The sequence below is a fragment of the Mastacembelus armatus genome, chromosome 18, assembly GCF_900324485.2.
Source record: "Mastacembelus armatus chromosome 18, fMasArm1.2, whole genome shotgun sequence".
NCBI lineage: Eukaryota > Metazoa > Chordata > Actinopteri > Synbranchiformes > Mastacembelidae > Mastacembelus > Mastacembelus armatus.
The window spans coordinates 6,197,445-6,210,397 of record NC_046650.1 but is presented as its reverse complement, the minus strand read 5'-3'; the positions used below and the strand labels follow the sequence as shown (position 1 = coordinate 6,210,397).

The 12,953-nt window shown below is 44.2% G+C and overlaps 1 protein-coding gene, 1 long non-coding RNA gene and 1 other non-coding gene across 6 annotated transcripts in view; 2 read left to right on the top strand and 1 right to left on the bottom strand.

The window, feature by feature from the left end:
• LOC113134680 (calcium-binding protein 2-like) overlaps positions 1 to 7,245 on the bottom strand; it is a 137,585-nt gene extending 130,340 nt beyond the window's left edge. Inside the window, exon 1 of the mRNA XM_026314165.1 lies at positions 6,736 to 7,245. The gene's annotated coding sequence lies outside the window, so the exon portion shown is untranslated. The remainder of the gene's footprint in view (positions 1 to 6,735) is intronic.
• LOC113134707 (uncharacterized) lies at positions 802 to 4,078 on the top strand. 4 transcript variants are annotated; one of them, XR_003296086.1, is made up of 6 exons: positions 803 to 1,344; positions 1,845 to 2,017; positions 2,094 to 2,221; positions 2,298 to 2,359; positions 2,471 to 2,840; positions 2,961 to 4,077. It is a non-coding gene; the product is annotated as an uncharacterized LOC113134707 (long non-coding RNA). The 4 variants fall into 4 exon arrangements; XR_003296085.1 differs by having other exon boundaries at positions 2,085 to 2,221; XR_003296088.2 differs by lacking the exon at positions 2,094 to 2,221 and having other exon boundaries at positions 802 to 1,344; positions 2,961 to 4,078.
• Positions 7,246 to 8,212: 967 nt separating the features above from the next.
• On the top strand, positions 8,213 to 8,376 carry LOC113125781 (U1 spliceosomal RNA). Its single transcript, XR_003295195.1, has one exon. It is a non-coding gene; the product is annotated as a U1 spliceosomal RNA (small nuclear RNA).
• Positions 8,377 to 12,953: the final 4,577 nt, after the last annotated feature.

Below are 12,953 nucleotides of genomic sequence, written 5' to 3'. Positions count from 1 at the left end.
GAGCTCTGGCGCCACCTGGTGAAGGATTAAAGTCACTACACCTCTTTGTTGCCAGTTTGTGGCCTTTTTGTTGCCAGTTTGTGGCTTCAGGGCCTTTGTGATTTCGATTCACACCGGAGGGCAGCATGGTGGCTGAGTGGTTAGCACTGTTGCCTCACAGCAAGAAGGTCGCGGGTTCGCATCCCGGCCTTTCTGTGTGGAGTTTGCATGTTCTCCCTGTGCTTGCTGGGTGACCTGTCCAGGGTGTACCCCTGCCTTCCACCCGAGAGAGAGCTGGGATAGGCTCCAGCAGATCCCCGTGACCCTGAACCAGGAAAAAGCGGGTATAGAAGATGGATGGATGGATTCACACCGGAGCTGCAGAACCAGTCAGATGTTCAGTTTCTGGTGTCTCCATCAGCCCAGAGGACCTGGACTGAGGACAGTACAGGGTTTATATTGAGGCAGACACAGATAATCCATGTTGTTCTGCTCTGAGCGCAACTTTCACCGGTTATGGTTATTAAATTAAACCTTAGGACTGCGTGGGCTCCGGAGAGACTATTAAGATAAAAAGAATGGATTATAATTTTAAACCTTTAAAACTTTCCAATAATTATGCAAATAAAACAATTTATAAATTTTACTGTAAATTTAAACTGCTATACCTATATACACAGCAACGTATATTTATTGTACACAACTATTATAGTAAAGTGAAACATATCACTATAAAAGTCTACTTTAATTTTCTCTAACTATACCAAGTAATCAGAGAAATGCTTTTATTTTATTTTATTCAGATGTATTCTGAATAGCCTAATAAATACAAAAATCACAATTGGCATGTCCAAAGTGATTATACATAAAAAAGCCTATACAATAAGTTAGCAATAGATTGAATGGACAGTACTATAAGCTACAGTGTATCCAAAAACCAAGTATCATTTTAGTCAATAGTACTACTCCCGCATCCCGTCATGGCTCAAACACCAGTCAGTGGGGGAAAAAATCCTAAAATGAAAGAGTGGAAATGCGTGAAACCTATTAATAAATATAAATGTATTGTCATAACAAAAAACGAGTCTACTTAGATGATGTGTAAAGGGCATTTCTTATGCTGTTATTGATTTCTGCATTGACATAAATAGCAGAGGTCAACCGATCGATCGGCCGTTTTTTTGCACATTTTAATTAATCGGCATCGGCCCGTTTCACTGCACATTAGGCCGATTTATAGGCAGGCACATCTGCGACCAGCTAAGCGTTGTTGTGGAACACGTGAGGACCCCTCTTGCAACAGACAGGCAGTCAACGGTGTTCAGTGAGCTGATGTTCCCGTCTGCTGTGAAGCCTCCAAAAACAGTAAGAAAGTACTTATCTTTCATTTTTAATTTAGCCTGATACAGTCTACAGTGCTGTAAACTCTCAGCCAATCAGAAGTCTGTATTGTCTATGGTTAATATACGTGTTTGTGTGTGTATATGTACTAATATACAGCAGACTGACACTTGATGAGAGCGCTGCTGTTTATTTTTTAACTCATTTTAAAGTTAAAGTTTTTCTTGTCTTTTGACACTGGACAAATAGCCTGCTTTGCTAACGCTGCCTGCAGAAGTTCATCTGTTAAAACGTGTCATCCAGCGTTTGTGTTTATATAACATTCACAGAAAGTCAGCTTAACACAGTAACTCAAATTTATTTTATTCGTATTTATTAGCAGTTAATCATTTCTTTGTGGACATTTATAATTTCCTGTCTAGATAACTGCTAACTTCATCATGACCTCCTGTATTTGTCATGGTAAGAATATTTTGCCCTCTGTAATTGTCATCATGATGATTATAAGAGACTGTTTCCTACAGGTGTGTTTAACATGGATCCATTGTTGTCCACATTGCACATTTGGACACAAGTGTGCCACAAAATAGGCAACAATGCCTTCTCAGGGCTCCAAAGGAGGCCAAGGCTCTGGTGTCTCTCAGCAGACTTTATGACAAGAACACAGTCCAGGATGAAAAGACAGCTTGTGAGGAAGGTAGTGTGTTTCCACCCTGTGTTTCTACTGCTGCATAGATTTTTCATTAAAGTCATTACAATTTCAGTGTCTTCAGCTAAAGAGAGATGTCCCATCACCTCATCTCCATCAGAGGTGCAGTACCTTGGCCAGCTTAAGCTCACCTACAGTGGCCAAAGCTTTAAATGGCTGGTGGAGAATGATGTTGGCTACATTAAGCACTAGGTTTGTTGTACTAAACAGAATCAAAATGTTCATAATCTGTTTTTCCATCAATTAATTGTCTTATGTGATATTTTAGTCTGATTGATCTCCATATAAAAGAGCACCACCGTCATCCAGACAGAAGGATATGTTGCTGAGGTATGTGCAGCTGTCTAAGTACTTCAAATTTGCTAGAGGGTAGTTTGTAAGGAAACTGTATAAGTAACTCAGTGGTTGTTACATATGGTTTTGTCTTTGTTATACCACCAGGTGACAGAGGGCAGGCACAAAATGTGGGAATCTGGTCCTAATGGTCTGCCCAAAGCATGTGGCTAAAAAAGGATAAAGAAAGGGGACTCTTTCAGAAAGCCATGTGTTACCAAGACAAGTACGGAAACACCAGGTGGAGGAAAGTCCTGCAAGATGACAGGAGGTGGTTGTTGTGATTTCTAAATGACTGCAGCAAAAAAATCCAAGGAAAAAAGATCCAATGCCTGTGGTTTAATTTTAGGTGGAGTGGACAAGCAGGTGATCCAAGGTGTGCAGACAGGTCCTCGAAATCCACTGCGAAGAGTACCTGCAAATGAAAGACCAATACACCACCCTCCTCAGCCAGTACAAAAACCTGGGAAGCTCACATGTAGGAGTTAATTGTTTAAGAAAAGTGCAGATTTTTATCTGACATAAACAACAAGAGCCATCACAGTAATAGAAAGAAATAACCACCAGCCACTCTGATTTTTAATCTTCTGTGAAACAGATCTTCAGTCGGGTATGCTGGTACGACTCGACATCTTTCACTGGATCCATCGATTTGATGCGGCCGTACGGATGGCTCACCACCCAAAGTCTGCCCTGTTCAAGTCTGCCCCCTCTGCTGCAGTCTTTGTCTACAACAGGGATGACCTGGCACTCTTGGTACAGGCGATACGTGCAGGACATCCAACCCCATATGTTTCCCTGAGTGATAGCAAAAACATTGAACTGCATGTCAGTAAGTCCGATCTGAGCCATCAGGTCAGGAGGATCACAGTTGTCCAGACTGCTAGTGATATCCTCAAAGGATCAGCTGGGATGGATGAGAACCAAGTGCAAGTCTGTTACCACGTACCAACTACCACGTCCGAGAGAACCAACAGAAGCACCTTGAATGCATTCAGGATCCACTGGGTGGGAACATGTACACCACCACAAAGTATGTGGCCTGTAATGGTGTGCCCCTTCCATGGTACAGCTTGGTGAGGGAGAAACACTCTGGAAGGCTTTCACTCTTTTCTGCCCAGCATGATCCCAGGGCCCCACTGTGCTGCTGTTCCTTTCAGGTGTATCTCCTGGTTGGAATTGCATGCTGGTTTGGACTATCTGTTCTCAATTATCTGACCATTACGCTTAGACCAGAGACGCTTTGAGCAGATGAGGATGAAGATGATGACGTTTCTGCTGGTGTGGCAGAGGAAGAGGAGGAGGAAGATGTGGGATACAACTCTGACAGAGACAGTCTGACTTTACTGAGAGACAATCTGTGCCTGGAGGATGTATGGAGTCCAAATCATCTACCTGGGTACCAACATGTAGAGGAGCTAAGGTGGTCCTTGTTGAGATTGCCTTGGAGGAGGGAAAGCTTGGGATAAGTGACTCTACTAGACAGAGGGTCATCAGTGTCCGGAACAAGCTTGACCTCCATGATTGTAACATCCAGCAGTTCAACAGACCCCAGACTGACTCTAAAAAGAACCAGCTGATGTACTACATAATCAACTGATGATCGTGTGCAAGCAGGTCAAAGATGTTCATTTCACTGTTCAGAGCTGTTTCCTTTGCATTTATGACATGGTGTGTTTTATATGTTGTATATTTAACATAAAAGGTTTGTTTTTCTAAATGTGGGAAATGACCTTAAATGTGAGTTATTAAATATCAAAGAATTGAAACAACCCTATGAAATTTTGCATGTGTCATTAAGGAAAATGTACGTTTAATATTACTTGACTGATTGCACTGAGGATATATTTACAGTTAGGTCTGGAAATATTTGAACAATGGGACAGTTTTCTTAATTTTGGCCTGTGCTGGACTAGACATTAGACAGCATGATTGCACCACTGGTCAAAACTTTAAAATTCACGAGGTTTAGACTCATTCATTTCGATTACAATCGTCTGTGTCCTCCACGTATTTTCCCTCGTCAATCAGCAACCAGGACTGGTCAGCCGAAGAACTGTAATGTTTTTCGTCATTTTCAAAAACCAAATGTTATAACATCCAGCGTGTGGTAAGGAGATTTTATCCTTCTTTTGATTTCCTTATTCTAATAGCCTATTATTTGCTTGCTCTTATGATTATATTTGCTATGTGTCTAATAATCGCGTTTCTCTTTTTAATTTCTTAACAGATTAAGATTTGCGCTGATTTTGTTGCTACTCTGTATGAACAAATCGTGTTTTATGTTTTATTCTTCAAAAATATATTTCTCATGGGTTTGTCGGGTCAAATTTAGCAGGTAGTATGTAGACTACACTACCCAGGAGAGTTGTCAACGGTTACCATGGTGATGGCACCAGGCCTCACAACAAGGCCTCATTTCTGCCAAGTTGGTCCTGGTAAATTGGTGGCTAATATTAGCCTGCTACGTGCTTAGCTTAAAGGTTTGCTTTTTGAGACAATATGATTGTTATTTAGAGAGAGACTGTGATCTATACTCCGGAAAAGTAGGTGGCGTTAATGCACCTTTCAGGCTGGTTGCCAACCGCCGTATAACACAAAGGAGGAGAATGGGCGCTTTAAGGTTTTTCTTTACATGCATTACCTGCTTGGTTTGCTCGGCAGGACACTTATAATCACCATTATCTGCAAAGAACATCTCACATTTGGCTTGTTGGTAGGTCAGCTAATGTTGAGCATAAAGCTAACACTAGCTTCAGCTTATGATTGGCCGAGAGTCTATGCTTACTGTAGACACTGTAGACAGTTCGGCCTTCTGATTGGCCGAGAGTCTATGCTTACCGTAGACACTGTTGACAGTTCGGCTTTCTGATTGGCCGAGAGTCTATGCTTACTGTAGACAGTTCGGCCTTCTGATTGGCCGAGAGTCTACGCTTACCGTAGACATTGTAGACAGTTCGGCCTTCTGATTGGCCGAGAGTCTATGCTTACCGTGGACAGTTCGGCCTTCTGATTGGCCGAGAGTCTATGCTTACCGTAGACACTGTAGACAGTTCGGCCTTCTGATTGGCCAAAAGTTTACAGCACTGTTGACTCTAGGCCAATCGAAAGGCTGAATTGTCTACAGTGTGGAAAGTTAATGGAGCAGAAGCAAATGATGAGCAAATGAGCAAAGATGCTCAAAGTATTTCAGCTTGGTGTTGGTCAGAATGTTGTAAATTTTCTGTCCATCTAAAATAATATGTTTGTTATGATGATCAGTTCAGTGAAAATGGTCTTTGTCCTAGTTTTTAAGTCTCTTCTGTCATTTCATTCTTCCACCACTTGGGGGAGACACTAACCTCACACTGTAAAACCTGCTCAGTCACAGCTTTGGTTTTATCTTTGTGGATTTGTCTGATTTCCACTATTACAAATTGTCAGGTGGGATTTTCTACAGGGACACCCACACCTATCACACAGTCTTCAGCCTTCTGTCATCTGGGAAAAAAACACCACAAAATAGCAACAATACATTCAAGCCCCCTCAACCAGACTGTAACAGTTTCTTCCCACAAGCCATCAGTCTTCTCAATATCAGATCAATGGCATTGACACACATCTGGTGATGATTTAATTTCAGTTGTTTTTTGCAATTGTTTCTTGCACATCACTGAATAGCTTAAAGATGTCCTGTTGTCACTGAGTATATTGACCTGGCCTAGCCAACCTGACCCACTCCTCTTAGCAAAAGAATGTCTTTTAGTAGAGTTAACCAGGCTAATAATGAACTGTACCAGTGGATCCTTAGACAACAGAATGGGTGACATCATCTGGCTGCTGACTAACCAACAATACTGTAGATTATTGATCTATAAGTGATTCATCTGAATTATGGCTGCAAGGCAGCATGTTATGTTTACATTTCTCACATCTATTATAAGTATATTGATTACTACCTGGTTTTGCACCTTATCTGTACTAGTCAGAGGTGCAGTGTTTTAGTTGTACCTTTGTCTTAAGTAATAGAGTCCATTGGACTGTCAAGTTGAATTTTTAACAAGACCAGAAGATTCTGAAACTTAAAACTTTGTTTAAAGTCTCATTGTTAATGTTTGTCATTTCATTTGTAAAGGCAGAAGCTGTTCAACAGAGCCCAGAGTTTAAACCTGTTTCCTCTTTATATTAATTTAGAAAATGTAAATACCTCTCTTTGCTGTTCTGACCCATTTTACATCTCACATGCTTAAGGGTGACTTCTATTTTAATTTCATTTTATTTTTAATTTTATTAGCTTTGTGAGTCTTTGTAGTATTTTATTGTATTTATTTACCTTTGGGAGTTATCTTCTATTGGAATATGTTATTTGTTCATTATTATTTTATTTGATTTACCTTTGAAAGTTATTTTTTGTTTCCGGATCACCAGACAACCTGACGCACGTGCACGTTGTCAGCTAATTAACTTTTCACGCGTTTCGGTCTTTGCGCTGCTTCTTGCGCTCATTGTTGGTAAGGGGCCTGTTTGTAGATTATATCTCTGACTTTTCTCGTAGAGTCGGTGAAGCTCTGTGGAATATATCGTGTGCAGCTGAGGGAAAAGCCGTGACATGACCTGGAGACAACTTTTGGACTTGCGGAGCTGCTGCTGTGGTGTCGGTGATGGTGCATGTAGGCCTCCTGTCCAAGGTGAGTCTGCTGCTGCTCCACCAGCCGCTACAAACTTTTGGCCCCATTGAAACCAGCTCACTTTGCTTTTGTTAACGTTTTGTCTTCATGTCAGTCCAGTTGGACGTGAAGGAAAAGCCGGGTTTGTAGTTGACTGACATAATTGACATGTGCGGCCTGTTTTCCTGGAGCCAGCGGGACGACTTGAGTCCCCGACATCCAGTCAGGGTCAAACCTCGCCTGTCCCCCTGAGCCCACACAGTCCTAAGGTTTAATTTAATAACCATAACACGGTGAAAGTTGCGCTCAGAGCAGAACAACATGGATTATCTGTGTTTGCCTCAATATAAACCCTGTACTGTCCTCAGTCCCAGTCCTCTGGGCTGATGGAGACACCAGAAACTGAAGGTTTATCCATCTGACTGGTTCTGCAACTCCGATGTGAGCCATTAGAAACTCATATTAGCCCCTTTGTCCATTTTTACACCAATATTGTTACTGACCCCACAAAGGCCCTGAAGCCTCAAACTGGCAACAAAAAGGCCACAAACTGGCAACAAAGAGGTGTAGTGCCTTTAATCCTTCACCAGGTGGCGCCAGAGCTCGTGTGACAGATGAAAACAGTGTCGTGTGTGAATTTCGGAGGATTTTCTGTCCTTTTTGTTTCTCAGTTGTTTTCTTCTTCGTGTTGTATCAGGCCTGTGTGTCCCCGGTGCTGCCCCTTTGTAAACAAAGCGTAGAAGAGGCCGATACCGTTTGACAACTGAGCAGCCTCAGTGAAAATCAGACAAATACTTGGACGTGTTTTGGTCGTGCTGCACTTTCCCTGAAATATACAAACTAAAGGTATATCTCGACCCTCGCTTGTTACGCAGCGTTTATAACGACGGAGACGTAAACGCAGCATTTCAGTGGTTTTTTTTAATTAAAAAGTTTCCGATTTAAGGGGGAAAAAAGAAACGTAACCGACCATGTGACCCACGTGGGATGTGGCAAAGCATGCTGGGAAACAGAGAGGCTGCTGCTACAAGCTCCAGCGTGATGTTTGTGTTGGTTAAAATAATGGCGTGAGAGACGTGTCCAGGTGAAATAGTGGTTGGAGCGAGCTGTTGAGGCGGAAGCGCAGCGCCGCTTCTTCCCGTGTGACCGTCAGTCTGACTCGTACGTGTGTGAATGGGCTCCGCGTGCTGGAGCAGTCCAATTCATACTTACCTGGCAGGGGAGATACCATGATCAAGAAGGTGGTTCACCCAGGGCGAGGCTTAGCCATTGCCCTCCGGTTGTGCTGACCCCTGCGAATTCCCCAAATGTGGGAATCTCGACTGCATAATTTCTGGTAGTGGGGGACTGCGTTCGCGCTCTCCCCTGTGTTGATGTGGAAAGTTAAAGGAGCAGAAGCAAAAGAACAAGATGCTTAAAGTCTGGTATCTTGATGTTGGTCAGAATGTTTTATATTCATTCTGTATTTGATATATGTTTATGATGATCAGTTCAGTGAAAATAGTCTTTTCTCTCATTTCATTCTTCCACCACTTGGGGGAGACACTAAACCTGCTCAGTCACAGCTCTGGTTTTATCTTTGTGCTTTTGTCTGATTTCCACTGTTACAAAGTCTCAGGTGGGATTTTCTGCAGATTTTCTAACAAAAGTGACTGTTTCCAAGGAAAAGCTGAGTCCGAAGTGTTTTTGAACAGTGTGAACATTCATATTAGTTTTGTCCAGTACTGAGGTCAGTTTGTCATTTATATGGGCCTCATGGTGCTACAGGACAGGAAAGGCTACAGCTCAATCAAAAACCTTTATTGATCAAATGGAAATGATGCTGTAAATTGCAGTGACAGATTGTATACTCTCACTTGTGGGTAATTAGTTTAGTAGCTACTTAATGTGCTGGTGCCCAAACTTCTTATCCTCCCCTTTATTAGTGTCCAGCTCCTTGACTATCTCCTTTCTCACCCTGGTTGATCTTTCCATCTCCATCAAGGTCAAATTATGGAAACAGTGGTGTGAAGATCTACTTTGGAAATGTGATAAAGCCCAGCAGTGGCTCTACTTTCTGGGAAGGCTGTGAAGAGTACATCTCTCACCTGACATCCTCACCACCTCCTCCAGATGGACTACAGAACAAACTGAGCACCTGCATCACTGCCTGGTTTGAGAATTGCACTGTTGTGAACCACAAGACCCTATTGTGCATACCGAGGGCATCCCTTTTTTTGGCCGTCACAGAGATTTGCACCCCATGTTGCATCTGCAATCCTATGACCGTTGTGGATAGCCCTCACTCTACCTTTCTGCCACCTGGAAAAAGGAACAGAAGCATACAAGCCCACACAACCAGACTGTTAAAGAGTTTCTTCCTGCAAGCCATCAGACTAATCAGTATCAGTCTAATGATGACGGGTTGTCACAGCTATATGAAGTGTTAGTCAGCGCTAATCCAGATTAGTATCCAAACACTAACCTTTGATTCAGTCTAATCACAAAATAAGAAAAATGGTGTTCACCACATGTGCTCTGAGACTTTGATGGTGTTAACTTTAAAATTACCTAAAAGGTTACTGCTTTCATCAACATCAGCATCAAGTGCTGCTCTGTTGTTGTACATTTGCATCTGTTGCCACTTCGTAGCCACCTGATTGGTAGTCTACAGTCTATGGTCTGCTTGTATTAACACTTACACAATACATAATGGTCAGTTGTTCATGTAATACAAGGTCAGGCATTCAGATACTTAAAAAACACACTTTTCCCCTTAAACAACAATGAACAAGTATATTTATAGAAATATTTATCAATCCTGCCAACACATCCATCTTCTTCCTCTTATCCAGGACTGGGTCACAGGGGCTGTAGCCTAAGTAGGGATGCCCAGACTTCCTTTTCCCTGGACACCTCCTCCAGCTCTTCTGGTAGGACACCGAGGCGTTCCCAGGCCAGCTGAGTGACATAGTCCCTCCAGCGTGTCCTGCGTATTCCCCAGGGTCTCCTCCCAATGAGGCATGCCCAGAACACCTCCCCAGGGAGACGCCCAGGAGGCACCTGGAATAGATGCCCGAGCCACCTCAGCTGGCTCTTCTTGATGTGGAGGAGCAGCGGCTCTTCTCCAAGCTCCTTCCAGGTGACAGAGCTCCTCGCCCTATCTCTAAGGGAGCGCCCGGCCACCCTGCGAAGGAAGCTCATTTCAGCTGCTTGTGTCTTCCTTTGTCATGACACAAAGCTCATGACCATGCACTGATCCATCTTTCAATCTCACATTCTGTCCTTCCCCTCACTCTTGTTTACGAGTGAGAGAAGATACTTAAACTCCTCCACCTGAGGCAGGATCTCTCCCCTGACCTGGAGATGGCAAGCAACCTTATTCTGGTTCCGGTTTCCCCTTCCTGAACCGCCACCTTATCGTGGTGGAGGGCTTTGAGCGTCCGAATGATCTTAGGAGCTATGTTGTCAGGGGCTATATGCCCCTAGTAGGGTCTCCCAAGGCAAACAGGTCCTAGGTGACGGACCAGAAGCTTTTGGTCCCCAGCTTTGCCGTACCGTACGGCAAAGCTGGGGCCCCACCTTGGAGCCAGGCCTGGAGTTGGAGCTTGAAGGCGAGTGCCTGGTGGTTGGGTCCCCCCCCCCATGGGGCCCAGCCTGGGAAAGCCTGAAACCGCGTTGTGAGGCCGCCCTACTGCAGGCCCACCAAATGCAGGAGGATCCATAAGGGGCTGGTGTATTGTGGATTAGGCACTAGTCAAAGGTGGGGGTCTTGACGACCCAATCCCTGGACACTGAAAATGGCTCTAGGGTCTGCCAACACAATTATTCAAATACTTTTAAGTCATTGTTATACAAAAATAAACTATAAAAAGATTAATATATTCTCAGTGCAGTGAATCAAGTGATATAGAACATACTTTTTCATACATACACAATATTTACAGCTGGGAAGTCACAGGACTGGGACTGAGTCCAAAATAATGTCCACTGCCTTCTTAAAGTTTGTCCAGTAATGTCTTTGGATGTGGATGGTTTAGATGTAGATAATTCACAGTAGGTCTTTTTCCTGTATTTTTTGTAGCCCTCAGTGGGTTTGCCACACAGTGCACAGATGTTCACTTTAACTGTAGCCTGATGTTCTGTATCACTGTGCTCTGCTTTTCTTTGACGGAGGACAACCAAATCCTGATCTGTCACGTTTGTAGCTGCCAAGGCCTCATGGCTCCTGATGAACTCACTAACACACTTGGAATTGATTTTCAGGATTGGAATGCCAAGTTTGCTGAGTTCAGCGTCATCCACAGTAACTCTCTGTTGCACATGCTGGTACATTTTTGTTATCTGGTGCTTCAGCGGTGACCCTTGACTTTTTCCTCCACAATTAGGATGAAGCCACATCTGTTTAAGTATGCAGTACATCAGCCGGTTCTTTCTGGAGTCAATCAAGTGAGCTGCTGAGTAACTTTTAGTAAATTTTAGCTTTTGCACTAAAGACGACTCAGATGGATCTCCGTTTGTGCGGCCGAACAGAGCATTACCCCACCGAGATGAGTAAAGGCTGTCGAACTGCTGGATGTTACGATCATGGAGGTCAAGCTTGTTCCAGGCACTGATGACCCTCTGTCTAGTAGAGTCACTTATCCCAAGCTTCCCCTCCTCCAAGGCAATCTCAACAAGGACCTTGCTCAGCTCCTCTACGTGTTGGTACCCAGGTAGATGATTTGGACCACACACATCCTCCACACAGGGATCAAACTCAGCAGCTACTGCCTGGTCAGTGAGGGAGAGATTGTTTCTCAGTGGAGTCAGACTGTCTCCCTCACTGTCAGAGGTGTATCCCACATCTCCCTCCTCCTCTTCCTCTGCCATGCCAGGAGAAACCTCATCATCCTCATCCGCTCAAAGTGTCTCTCTGGTCTGAGCATAGTGGTCAGGGGCACTGAAAGGCTCAGATGACTGAGAGAACAGATACTCCAAACCGATATGCTCATCACCAGCAGGAACCGGAGGCCTGTAGTTTGCCTCCTCTACCTCACCAAACAGTTCCTGACACCTTTGGTTCAGTCGATGCACAAGAGGGGAGACATACACCATGTGGTTTCTCCCTTTCTGGCCTTTGACACTCGCAGACTCCCTGTCAGAGTTCCAGCGTGCAATGCCAGCCAGGAGATACACCTGGAAGGGAACAGCAGCACAGTGGGGCCCTGGGATCATGTTGGGCAGAAAACAGTGAAAACTTTCCAGACTGTTGCTCCCTCTCATTGTGCTGTGCCGTGGAAGAGGCACACCATTACGGGCCACATACTTTGTGATGGTGTACATGTTCCTACCCAGTGGATCCTGAATACATTCAAGGTGCTTCTGTTGGTTCTCCCAGACATGATCGATGGCAGCATCATCCTTGAACAGGTGCACTTGGTTCTCATCCATCCCCACTGCTCCTTTCAGGATGTCAATGGCAGTCTGGACACAAGCACAGGTTTCCTGAGCACCAACTGTGATCCTCCTGACATGATGGCTCAGATCATACTTGCTGACATGCAGTTCAATCATGTCCCTATCAGTCAGTGAAGCATAGCGGGTTGGATTTCCTGCACGTATCGCCTGTACCAGGAGTGCCAGGTCATCCTTGTTGTAGGCAAAGACTGCAGCAGAGGGGGCAGACTTGAACAGGGCAGACTTTGGGTGATGATCCATCCGTACGGCCGCATCAAATTGATGGATCCAATGAAAGACGTCGAGTCGTACCAGCATAACCCTGTCTGTCCATTCACTGAAGAGCTGTTCAACAGAAGATATGCCATGGACATGACAGCAGCCTCGGTCCACATATAGGAGTTCAGGAGGTCCCTCGCCAGCTCTTCTGTACCTTTCTATGAGGCCTTCAGCCATGGATTTCTGGAGACACCAGAGCCTTGGCCTCCTTTGGAGCCCTGAGAAGGCATTGTTGCCTATTTTGTGGA